The 12,071-nt window shown below is 37.5% G+C and overlaps 1 protein-coding gene across 1 annotated transcript in view; it reads left to right on the plus strand.

The window, feature by feature from the left end:
- dgkq (diacylglycerol kinase theta) overlaps window positions 1-12,071 on the plus strand; it is a 74,906-nt gene that overhangs the window by 23,618 nt on the left and 39,217 nt on the right. The window lies entirely within an intron of this gene.

Below are 12,071 nucleotides of genomic sequence, written 5' to 3' on the forward strand. Positions count from 1 at the left end.
GGGTCCCCACACATCAAGCAGATTTTGCTTGAAGTCTTGATTCTAGCTAAACTTTTTTGCCTGAAATTAAGCTGCAGTCATTGTAGGTCACATTTGTCTCATGTCTGAAACACATACAACTATGAATTAAAGGTGATATTTTTCTGGATAATGCTACCTTATCACTGTCAGGCTGACTCTCCATTGTTTTAAGCATAAGAACATAAGAAAGGTTACAGACGAGAGGCGGTTTAACTTATCAATCCCATTTGGTAGTTAGTAGTTAATTGATTAATGGATCTCATCCAGCCAGGGCACTGGCTTCAACAATGGCTGGGTAGCTTGTTCTCTTCTCCCAGCAGTACTAGCGAATAGTCCTTGTCTCTGTCACTGGCCATTGCTACGAAGCACCAGGCAGTTGACTTCACTCTGTTTATTGATAAAATGCAACAGCACTTCATGGGCTAGGTGAAAATTTCCCCCGGCCTAGTGTTCATAAAAGAAAACACTGCTACTGGCTTAGTACGATCATTTTATTTCTTAAGATAGTTTAAACACAAGCTTGTTTTCATAGGACTTGCCCTGACTTTCTCCAGGGTTAATACTATTGTTTTGTCAGTAATGATAATATTTTAAGTTCTGAGATCACAAAAGAAGCTTAGCTTGGAGAAGAGAGAAGGACCACTTATTCCTTCCTTGTGTATGGTTAACAAAAAATGTCTTTCATAGTAAACATAGTCATTTGAATTTTACAGTATATTTTTGTGTGGTTAGTTATTTTAGTTACACGCTATTTTAGTTGGAGAAATGCTATAGACCATTTTTCCATAACATTAATTAATGTCAGATCTTTATTTTAATTCTAAGAATTTGTGAACATTTCCTCTAGTACTAGTCCTTGAATGTAATGCTGTTGGAGTGAAGAGTTAAGATTTTTAGATATGTAAAATGCTTGTTTGATGAAAAAAATGGTGTTTATCAGATAATGTTCATGACTGGATTTCGAAGACCTTTTGCTGGACTGGCATATCCAATAGCTTCAACAACATTTTCTGTTCAAACTCTTTGGTTCATGCCTTTCATTGTGGTGTCTATCCTCTGGACATTTCAGAATAGGGACAGTACTGTATATACATATCCCCTACTCAAACCCATACCTTCTTTTCCATTCCCATCAGCACTCTGGGACTGGGACAGACATGGCTATAAACAGAAGTCGTTTACCTTGAGGAGCAGGGCGAGAAAGAGCTGGAGGAAATGAGGTCTTTTCCTGTAGGATGCCTTCCGTCTGTCGTAGGATATCTCCTGGGAGGGCAAGAGCTGAACAGGAAGTGTCCCCTCTCAGAAGGAGCTCCTGCTGCAGCTGAGACGGCTTTCGCTGGCCCACAAGGTCGTGCTCTGTGTTGAAGGAGAGCCGTCTGCGTTAGCTTAAATCATTCACCAACCCAAAGGAAAAGGACCTTTGTGAAAAGCATTGGCCCCTTTATTTTAAGAGAGCATTTGTTTTTGCTGTTACTAACTGTAAAATGATAAAAATGTTATCCTTTCACAAATATGGGTTGACTTCTGTCTCTTTAAAATATTTATTCATGAGTCCTGGCACTTAAGACTCTGGCTCAGAATTTCCAAACCAGTGCCTCCACTATACTGACAGGGATTACTGCGCTCATGGAGGGTTCTGTCATTCAGATGAAGTCCTGACTACGTAGTCATTAAAAATCTTATGGCATTCGCTGGCTGTGAGAGCAGAGATGTGATCCTTTGTGTCCCGGATGAGTTCCAGTTTGGCCTCGTACACTGTGGCCTACCCACACTTCCTCTTTAATTCATCTGGCTGCAAAGGAACAAGTAAAGGCTAATTCCATGACTCACCTGTGGCACACCTGTAAAGAGCACAACAGTCAAAACGTTTTCTTATTTCCACTTTTCTGTAGGAAATGCTACCTTTTAAATGTTTTTAATGCATACTGTAAAAAATACAGAAAGAGAAGTGTTGCTCTGAGGAATTCCAATATTCTGCTTTTTTTGCAAAAATAAATAATTGATGTTCAGAATGGAAGCATAAAGAATCTGTGGCTTACTTTGGTCCTGGCTGTGTTCCAGAGCTGCTAGTTGAACCTTATTAGGGAAAAGAACCGTGTGGTTCTGAGAAATTCCAAGGGTTGTGCTCTGTTTCAGGCTGCTGGTTTTGCAGCGTTCTTTGAAAAGCTTATTCTTGTTTTCTTTAGCTTATTCTCCAGCCTGAAGAACTCAGTTTTAATCCGATAGTGTCAGTGAGGCTGCATTAAGTTAGGTACATTAAGGCACAAGATTTAATTTTTTTTGTCTAAGTTGTTTACTGCATAGTAGATGTCTAACATGAATACTGTACATGCCTTGCTGAGTGCATTGTACGTGTGGGAACAAATTCCGTTACACATACTTTTTTCAATTTTACTGTCATGGCCCCTGCCGGGATAAATTGATGTAAATGAGAAATAAACTAGCAAGGGTGTGTGGTAGGGTGTGTGAACATTAAATCCCAGGAAATGGTATAGGGGAACCTCATCAGTGTTGCACCATAATGCTTTCATAATGGATGAAAAGGCATGGTGCAGCACTAATTTAGTTCTTCAGTGCACATCCTGTTAATAATTTTGGAAGTCTGCACATTTACGTTCTCTGTTGCCTTAAATAAGAAAAATCATTGGCTGCAGAGTCCTAAAATCAGGGCTAATAAATAAAATGCATGACATGTAACAAAAGTAAAAATATTTTGCTGCAACAGGAAATGCCTAACTTTGGGGGAAAAAAGTGGCAGTTTTTGAGTAGGAGAAAAAAATTGCTCTCAAGCAAAAGCACTAATTTCTCCCAGAGCTTTTTAAAAATATATATTTTTTGTTTTAACTGTGTTCATGTGTTTTTCAATAAAATGACCTATTTTCAGAAAGCGCAAGTAAATCAGATGTGTATGTTATGCAAGCCTTATCAGGCTGTTTTAAAAGAACAGGATATGAGTGTGCGAATAAAGTCCTTGGTCTAAAGAGCTAATCTGTGCGTTCCAGGTGAATCAGCATGAGTGTTGTTTTCAGGTGTTTTGCAATCACCATGAAAAATCCAAACTGCATTGCAAGTATTTTACAAAACATCTTGCATTCTTCAAGCACTTTGAAGAATGAAGCACTTCTGTTATGCTTAAATATGTAAGAACACACACCCATCAATGATTAATTGTATTTTTATGGAAGTAGTCCAAGAAGTGAATATCTTCTACCAAGTTAAATTAAATCTGTATGCTTTAATGGTCGATATACTTTGGTGTTTTTAGTGGGTAACATGCTATTTTACAAGGTTTGTAATAAATAAAACATTTATGTAGTAGGCCAAGTAGTATATGTGTTCCTCTATAGGTGGGGTTAATAAGTAACCAACACCTAATAAAATTGTTGGTCTAATGGCAGCAGAGAATTGTCCTGTGTGCTGCACATTGTAACTAGATTACTATGCTGTATGTCGCTCAAAAAAACAGTTTAATGCTACAAGAAAAAGATCAAATTGTTTAACCTGTGGCTTCCTTTTGTACTTTGCAAAGGAAATGTACCAGAAAAAAAAGTGTTATGTTGTCTATAAATATACATTTTTGAACACTAATGTAAACCACAATTACATGTCCTAATACATCTTCACAAGTGAAGTAAAATTGTTAGCAGAACCCTTGGAATTTATTACAACTTTTACTGCACAAAACAACACTTAGGACAGAGTTATGGGATTTTTTCTAAGTCTCAACATAAAATGAAAAATTAAAAACATACAAATTCCCTGCCAATTATTTCATAACCTTCTTGTCAGGTTTTAAGATTGTACTTAGTGCTCAGGACATGTACAGTGGACTCTCTAAAGTTGCTCCTTCATTCATTTGGTGAAGCAATTTCTAATTTTTCTACCTGACCTGCAGAGTAGGGCACCTACTGCTATATAATGGCTCTCATGTGTCACAGGTAGTTGCTATAATTCACTGGTGGATATGGTAGTTATACAAGATGCGAATACTCAGACTCTGGTTTACGGTTGGAAAAAGTTAAACGTCAGCATTAAAATTTTAAACAGTTATAAATTATGAAATTATTTACATTTAATTCTATTGAATGATAAAATAATTAAAGAATATTCACACATCTTCTGGTAAACTTACATTTGTCATCAGGTTTCTGTTTTTGGAATGTTTTAACATGATTCCTGCCACATTTTTATTGTGATCAGGAATTTTTCATTTCTTAAAGTTCTTTGTTCAGCTTGAAAGAGCAAATAATGAACACTGTAGTGTAAGGTAAGCCTGAGAAAATTATTCTTTGAATGCGTATTATTGTTTGGACAAAACTAATATTGCTGTACTGTTTGTTGATAGTGGTCGTCTGTGCTGGCACTTCTGAAACATCAAAGATTGTAGAATTAGACTTTTAAAGCAGTAAAGTTGTTTCATTTTGTTTCTGTAACATTCCACGTTAACCGCTGTAGATTCCTCTATCTCTGTCTATTTCTCTTTAGGTTATATTCTTACAAACAAACCATAGCGCATATTATGTAAATGATAATTCCTGGAACTAGTAAGAATTCTGAATACATACTGTAAGCATGGGGAACCAACAAGGTTAATGGGCAATAAACAGTTATTTGGTTAGGAAGATACTTTAACAAATATATCTCTTACAGTCGTTTTTTTGTGTATAGTTTGAAATGATGCATGAAAATCAATGGAAGGAGATGCGGGGTCTATTTTAAGCTCTTTGGGTCCTAAAGTGCTTTCTGTGTTTTGCCTTCATTCATCCCAAGAGAGGAAGGAAGCCATTGGCTTGTAATGCTGGTTTCCAGCTATTCAGTCTCATTGGACACAGGAATAGCAATGACTTCTCGGAAATACCAAATCAAGGACCTGGGATGGGATGGATATTTTGGGATGATCGTTATTGTTGTGGCTTTTGTTGTGCACAGGGGTTTGGGTGGTGGGGGGAAGTGGCTCAATGTGCTTTAGTCATACAGCTGTATTTATACCTGCTTGGTAGCTACAGCACAACCAAGCACACTTACAGCCTTTCGGAAACACCAGTGAAGAAGGCCCAGCTGTAAACAATATAAGTCTAATAGAAATTGTAACTTTAGAATTGTTACAGGATTCAATTGTGGAAATGAATTCCAATAATACGTTTCACTTATTTCTGCTTTTAAATACATAGAAAACGTTAGCATATAGATACAAAGACTATTTTTTAAAAAGAAGTACACATTATGTACTGTATTCATAGATCATTGCCTTTTCTGTGATAAAGTGAGTTCTCTATATCTTTCAGAATTTGAATAGGGCTGGTGATCAGGACTTTTTAAAAATTAATTTGTGGTATGATAATGCACAACTATTCATAAGCATTTAGTTTGTTTAGCTCATTAGTGAAAACTGGTTGTGTGGGTCTCATGGTGTGTTAACAGGATGCATTAGTGAAGGAAATAACCTTCTTAGTCCTTCTCTGCCCTTCTGCTTGTTATTCTCAAATTGAATATAAACCAGGATACCAGAGCGCTCTTGGTTTATTATGAAACTCTGCATTTTTAAACTTGAAAGTTTTGCTATTGCCCAAAATGAAAATATTGCTATCTTTTTTTTCTCTGTCATGAAATATTACATAACTTATGATTCTGTGTTCATTTCTATGTTTTGCTTTTTTATGTTATACAGACTTAATATCCAAATGGAGTCCTCCTCAAAAGAACTACATTTATAGCGAGGAGAGGTCCCCACCTGTTACAAAGCTCTCAGTATCAGTATCTGTCTCAGGATCTTCTTTACTCATTACTGTGCTTCTGTCAGTGTTATTGCAGAAGTACTGGGCTGGCAGAACTTGTTTATTCTGGAGGTCGGCAGTGCATGTGCATTAGGTTGACATAGGAACCACTGGGATGCTATGACTCTGGCACACATTGCCGTGTTAAACCTTTGTAATATCTGAAGAAAGCACCACAATCCTGGTCAAAATATTCAAGAATTAAGCCTCCTCATTAACATGTATTCTAAATGTCCGAGGAGAGTGTGTGGTGATGGTAAGAACTGACTAAACACACCATCTTGCTTCCTGCAGACACAGTAGCATTAGTGGTGGTGAATGGCAAAGCAGTTGATGTCATAGAAAAGTATGGTGGCTGTGGTCTTGTGATCATTAACTGAAGCACAGAACCCCGTTTAGATCCAGAGAAAAATATACAGCAATTTGTTTGGCACCATTTCATACAGTGACAGCTTGAGGGGTTCTTTGACATCAGTTTAAAAGATGAATATTTTCCGTTAGAGACCAGTCGACGGAATACAGCAGCGTAAGAGCTCTTTGGAAAACCAAGTCCTTCTGACTGCTTTGCAGCTGAGGTGAATGTGGTTAGCTAGCTGCGTAGGAGGCAGCCTGATATGTTGAAGACATGCAAAATACTTAATATGCAGCGACATACGTATACAGTATGTAACAGAAAAAATGATGAACTTGTACAAGTTATTTATATTTGCAGTAAGCAAGCTCATAGACAAGAGGTCAAAACTTCTTTTGCGATTCTAAACTTCTTTATACCTGATTTTCCTCAGTCAAGTATGAAATGTAGACATGTCTTGACTGTACTCTTGTAGATTATTTTGTTTCATTTTAGCTAACAGCTCCTACATTAGTAATGCCGAAGATACCCAAAAGTTTACCTGGGTATTAACAAGACAGTTTAAATCTTCTGTGTGTTCTGATGTGAGGTTGGATTATCAGTGTGAACGGCTACATTAGGCTACATTAGGCATTAGGCATTACATGTTGCACTTTTGGATTTCAACTTGACCAAGAATAGCAAACATAATAAACTGGGAACATTTCGAGTCGTAAATCATTCATAAAATGTAAATTAAATTCCTGGCGTGTTCCATTAGCTTGTACTTGGTCATTTTGAACTTGCTCTCGAAGAGAAAGTTGTTTGAGCCAGAAAAAGAGAGTTATACGTCCTTACTTGTACCATCCTTACCTGTGTTTCAACTGTTTAAGTGATGTGTGTAATTTGTTTCTGTTTCAATTAACAGACATGTTAAATTAGTTCACCATATCTTTACTCGCGTAGAGCTGTACTTGGCGTGGGGGCATTTGTTTTCAAGTGTTGTTTTTTCTGACATCACGCACAGCTGCTGGAATATTGTCTTGGTGCATGACTACAGTTTTCATAGCTGTAGTTGCTGGAAGCCTAGTTGTTGGTCTTAGCAATTGAGAATTACTACTAGGTGTGCATGTGGTGTCAGACAGAAAAAAACATCTCTGGCACCAAACTTTAGCCTTGTGCAGTAGAGTTTCAGTCTTTGAATTTGAAAACCATAGCAGAATGTGAACGATAAAAAGAAAATTGCTCGAATGCTTTTTAACCAGCACTAGATACACACAGGGGCTTGTAATGCTGCATGTGTCAGAATTGAAGCATAATTAAGAAATGCTGTCAAAGGACTTAAGGGTTTGTTTAGGAGTTTAATTTTCCAAAAAGTCCTTTCCTGCAGACTCACTTAAAACTTTGCTGAATGAATTTGAACTGCATGTATTATTTGCTTTATTTATTGGTTGACTTCCGTATACTTTGGGTTCTTATGAATCATATGATTATAATTGAGAATCCTTGGCCAACCTCATTTTGCACAGTGAGGAACATTCTTATTACTGTACACCACGTTGTCAAAAGTCATATCTGTTGAATCAGAAATGGTGTCTTAACCTTAATTCCAGGTTTGTGAATGAATATATCTTGTTAAAAAATAAGGTATCAGTTTTTAATTTCTTTTAATCATGGCCAGTGGTTTAAAAGATCGACGGGATACTTGACTTTTTAAACAAAGAGTACACATTATGTACTGGTCTTTCTATGATATTGTACATTCTCAATATATATTGTTCAGAATTAGGGCTTGTGATCGGTGGAAGGCACTTGTTTCATTTTTGTCATTTGTAAATGGGGCACTTATAAGTTTTAAGACATTTTACCATCCACTTGCTGTACCTGTTGCACAGCAGTCCAGTCTGATATGGATAAAATGAAGACAGCCTGGGACCAGTGTGAATATATTCAAGAGCTGGAGTTTGTGGTGCAGTATCACAGACTTGCAGAGGCCTGGCTGAAGTTGGGGTTCGTTGTTGGATAGAAAAGCAAGGATACCCCAACTCTAACTAGAATCACAAAAAGTGTTAATAAATCATGTTAAAAGAAAGGCTGATTCAGCTGTATTCTGGTGGAGACCTGTCCCCTAAAACTTTCTTTCAAATCCAGTCTAGATAGAAGATAGATGGCTTATTTTACTCCAAGAAAAACATTTGATTAAGGGTTGTATTATCTGGGTGAGCTCCTCAGATCACTTAACTGTTGGCCTTCCCATCTTTGGGAACTTACTTTCATTAACATGGGTTATTATTTCTGTTATTATTATTATATTTTGTTATGCAGCATATACTGTACTAATACAGCTTTAGTATCTAAAGTCTTTACAGTCCTTACAAAGATGTGTATACTTTATCCACAATTAAATGCACATATCAAGAGCAGGCCACACGTTATCTTTAGATTGTTCAGTATTATCAGTGTTATCAGGGAAAATTTGCATGCATTTCTAGAAATCCTTCCCCAGGTAAAAAGATAAAGCTTGAAAGTATTGTAATACCTGAAATTATTTTTACACCATCAATTCCATTTTTAAATCTTGGATATTTGAGGTGATATTTTGTTTGCTCCTCAAGACCTTGAAGGTTTAACCTTGGAGATGCCAAAATATCAACTCTTTTTGAAAACAATGCAGTCTGAAAATGGTTTTATAAGTGGCATGAATGCAATCCAGTTTCATGTTTAAGCATGCACTTACATATCCCAACAGGTACATGTTTTAAACAAGCGGTGAGTGGTGTTGTGGATACTGTATTTGGTTTTAAAGGTAATGTTTGTAAGAAAAAGGTGCAATCATTGAAAATGAAGAATTGCAAAATACATATTGCCTTTTTGTTTTGCTGTAATTACACAAGGCTTCTCTTGTTTTCCGTTCCTCTTAGCAGTCTTTGTAAACATGTACTGACCACAAGGTCAAATTCTAATACTCCTACCCTAGTTTCTTTCTGCTGTAATGCATCAGGCCTTCTATTATCAACAAAGCACATCCTCTTGATGTTTTGAATGACTCCTTTCAAGAGATGGAGAGATGGGATTTTTTTATTAATAAGCCACTAAGAAGTAATGTAGCTTGATGGGCCAAACGGCTTCTTGTTTGTAACCTTTTTTTGCTCTCAAGTTTCAGTCAGCTTTGAGTAAAATAAAAGTTCTGCATTTAGCAGGTGAAATGCTGTAAATGGAACAATAGTAAATGGTGATTTAAATGTATAATTTCTGGGTGTTAAGGTGGCACAGAGGTTAGCATTGCATTCAGCTCCAGACCTGGGGTGCTATCTGTAGTAGTTTGTAAGTTTGTATGTATGGATGTCCTCCTGGTGCTCCAGTTTCCTACCACAGTCCCAATACATACTGGTAGGTTAATTGGTTTCTGGGAGAATTGGCCCTGGTTTAAGAGGGAGTGTTTGTGTCTGTGCGTGCCCTGTGATGGGCTGGCATCCCGTCCATGGTGTTTCCTTTCTTACTCCTGTTGCTTGCCATGATAGGCTATAGGCCACTGTGACCCTGAACTAGAGTAAAGTGCCTGAAAATGAATGGATGGATGTATAAAATCTCTATAGAGATAAAAACATAAAAGTCAAAAAGGAGCAGAGACCATTTGGTCAATCTAGCTTGTGTGGTTGCTAGTAGCTACAGTAATTTAGAGGTTCTAGTAGATTATTGAAAGAGGCAACAGTTTCAACTTTGACAATAGGGTTGTGTGCCTTATTCTAGTCTCCCCTAGCCTATAGTGTTGTTCAAAAAGGCTAGTTTTATAAGTCACCTGCATTTAAAAGAAATGTTAGTGATTGTTACTGTAGAAAAAAATAGCTTTGCTGTGATCCACATACATGTAGCATCCTATTACTAACACAAGTTACAAAGGATTTTGGATGTCCTTCCTTTGGGGAACCAGTTGTTTCTAATCTGTTTTTATAAAGTCCAGTACTGTCCAAGAAGTTGCTTTTAAAATTGTGTGTGGCAGAGTCAGTGGTATCAGAGAACACTAGCCTACATATCGACAGAGGCACTTCCTAGACAGGAAGACTTGCTGATTAAATGTTCCAAGACAAGGGTGAGAATTAACCCTCCTTGAGTATGTCTTGAGAATGCTTGACAACGAACCTAGCGCTCTGTGCCTGCTGTTTCTGTAAAGTTCTGCACAGTCTGTCTGCCTACCCCCCAGGTCCTAACATTTGGTGCTTTTATAAGGGTCAGTTCTTCTGAACATGTGCCTGTGTGAAGACGTTGGAGAATGAACACTGAACAGCCTAGTCTGGCCTAATGCACATTCAGCTGAAGTCTGGCAGTAATGCAGTTCAATTCAGATGTTGTGCTCTAGAGATGTATCATAGAGGACATTGTATTTGTGAATAGAGCTTACCATGTTTTTAATTAAGATATATTACCTCACATATACACTACACAGAGAGGCAGCTGTTACGCACATGAATGTAATAGCCTTTATTTAAATTGTGTGAGTAAAATACCAACTGCTGTTAAGACGGAACTGCTGCTAGGCATTTTTATTCATTTTAATTTTGTTGTCTGACTAACTCACGTTTCTTTAGTGAATGTACTCTGTAGGTCTTGCTCTGAAATGTGCTCTTACTTTTAATGTGTGTGTAAGTAAAGGCAGAAAAGTGGTTTAGAAATGCATTTTGGATTGCAAAGTTACTGTAATCTAAAATGTGAGCATTCTTTTCAATTCAACATCACTTGATAGCTGTTTAATGTTTTTTTTTAGTTGAAGATGAAATATGGGTGTATCATAAAATAACTTGGAAACAAACAGTCACTCATATGTCCCTTCTTCAAATCTTGGAACAGTGGTGATGCTTACAGTACAGACTCTGAAGCTGCTCTTGGGAAACTTGATGTACTCCAGTGGTTTCCAGCCCTGTTCCTGGGGGACCACTGTTTCTGCTGGTTTTGTTCTCGCCGAGTTCTTAGTCACAGACTAATTGATTTCATTTGGCTTTTTGAAGCATATTTTTTAAAATTGCTTTCAGCTCCTCAAGAGAATATGATTTGCAATTATCAGCTTTAGACTTGTGCTGGTTTCAGAATTCTCCTCATCCTCAGTGCCATGATCAAATGGACGTCAGCAGAAGGCACAATCAAACACTCACTTGTCCGAGCGTCTGATACTTTGTTATGCCCACCTGCTTCTGTTCATCATAACTTGCCTGTTAATAGCAGTTTAGTCATAAATAAGGGGGCAAACTCTTAAAAGTAAGTTGAGGAAAGGCTGCATAAATGAGTTTATGCTCGAGCTGTTGGAAGAAATAATGCTTGAAGTCTGGGATATTTCAACCTAAGAACTGAGTGCAGAAAATGCCAGCCAAGCATGCACGTCATTTAAAGGCGTCAGTTAGCACTGGTGATTTACACGTTCAACTGAAGAGCTCTGGAATGAAAACCAGCAGATGTAGTGGTTTCCAGACAGCCCTGGGAGACATCTGACTCATACCACTCTGGCACATGATTGATCAGTAGCGCCCCCTGTCATACTCACCATTGTGGTCTTTACCATTTTGATAGCTTGACCCTCTCTGCATACTAGGCAAATGTTTTCATGATTTAAACTCAGTTTCTGATCTTTAACTGGAAGAAATATTCCCATCTTAGCAATATATTGTGGGTCTCTGTGTCATGTTACAGATTAAGATGCAATACTTTTAGCAAATTTAACCTTTTTTTTCCATTTGCCAGTGACTGGAATAATCTAGAAACTGTATGTCAAAGGTCAAAGGTCAGTCTTATGATTATACTTTTCTCCCTGATGGCTTCACCTGTTAACACTGATGCATCCTGTTATGCTGTTTTCATTTTATTGTTGATTTCTTCAGTGCTTTGACTTCAGAGGGGCAAGGAGGCCCTTTGGACTGGTTGTTATCGTAAACGGGGATTGGTTCTCTACAGATGAA

This window comes from Atractosteus spatula, chromosome 1, assembly GCF_055471065.1.
Source record: "Atractosteus spatula isolate fAtrSpa1 chromosome 1, fAtrSpa1.hap1, whole genome shotgun sequence".
In the NCBI taxonomy this organism is placed as follows: Eukaryota; Metazoa; Chordata; class Actinopteri; order Semionotiformes; family Lepisosteidae; genus Atractosteus; species Atractosteus spatula.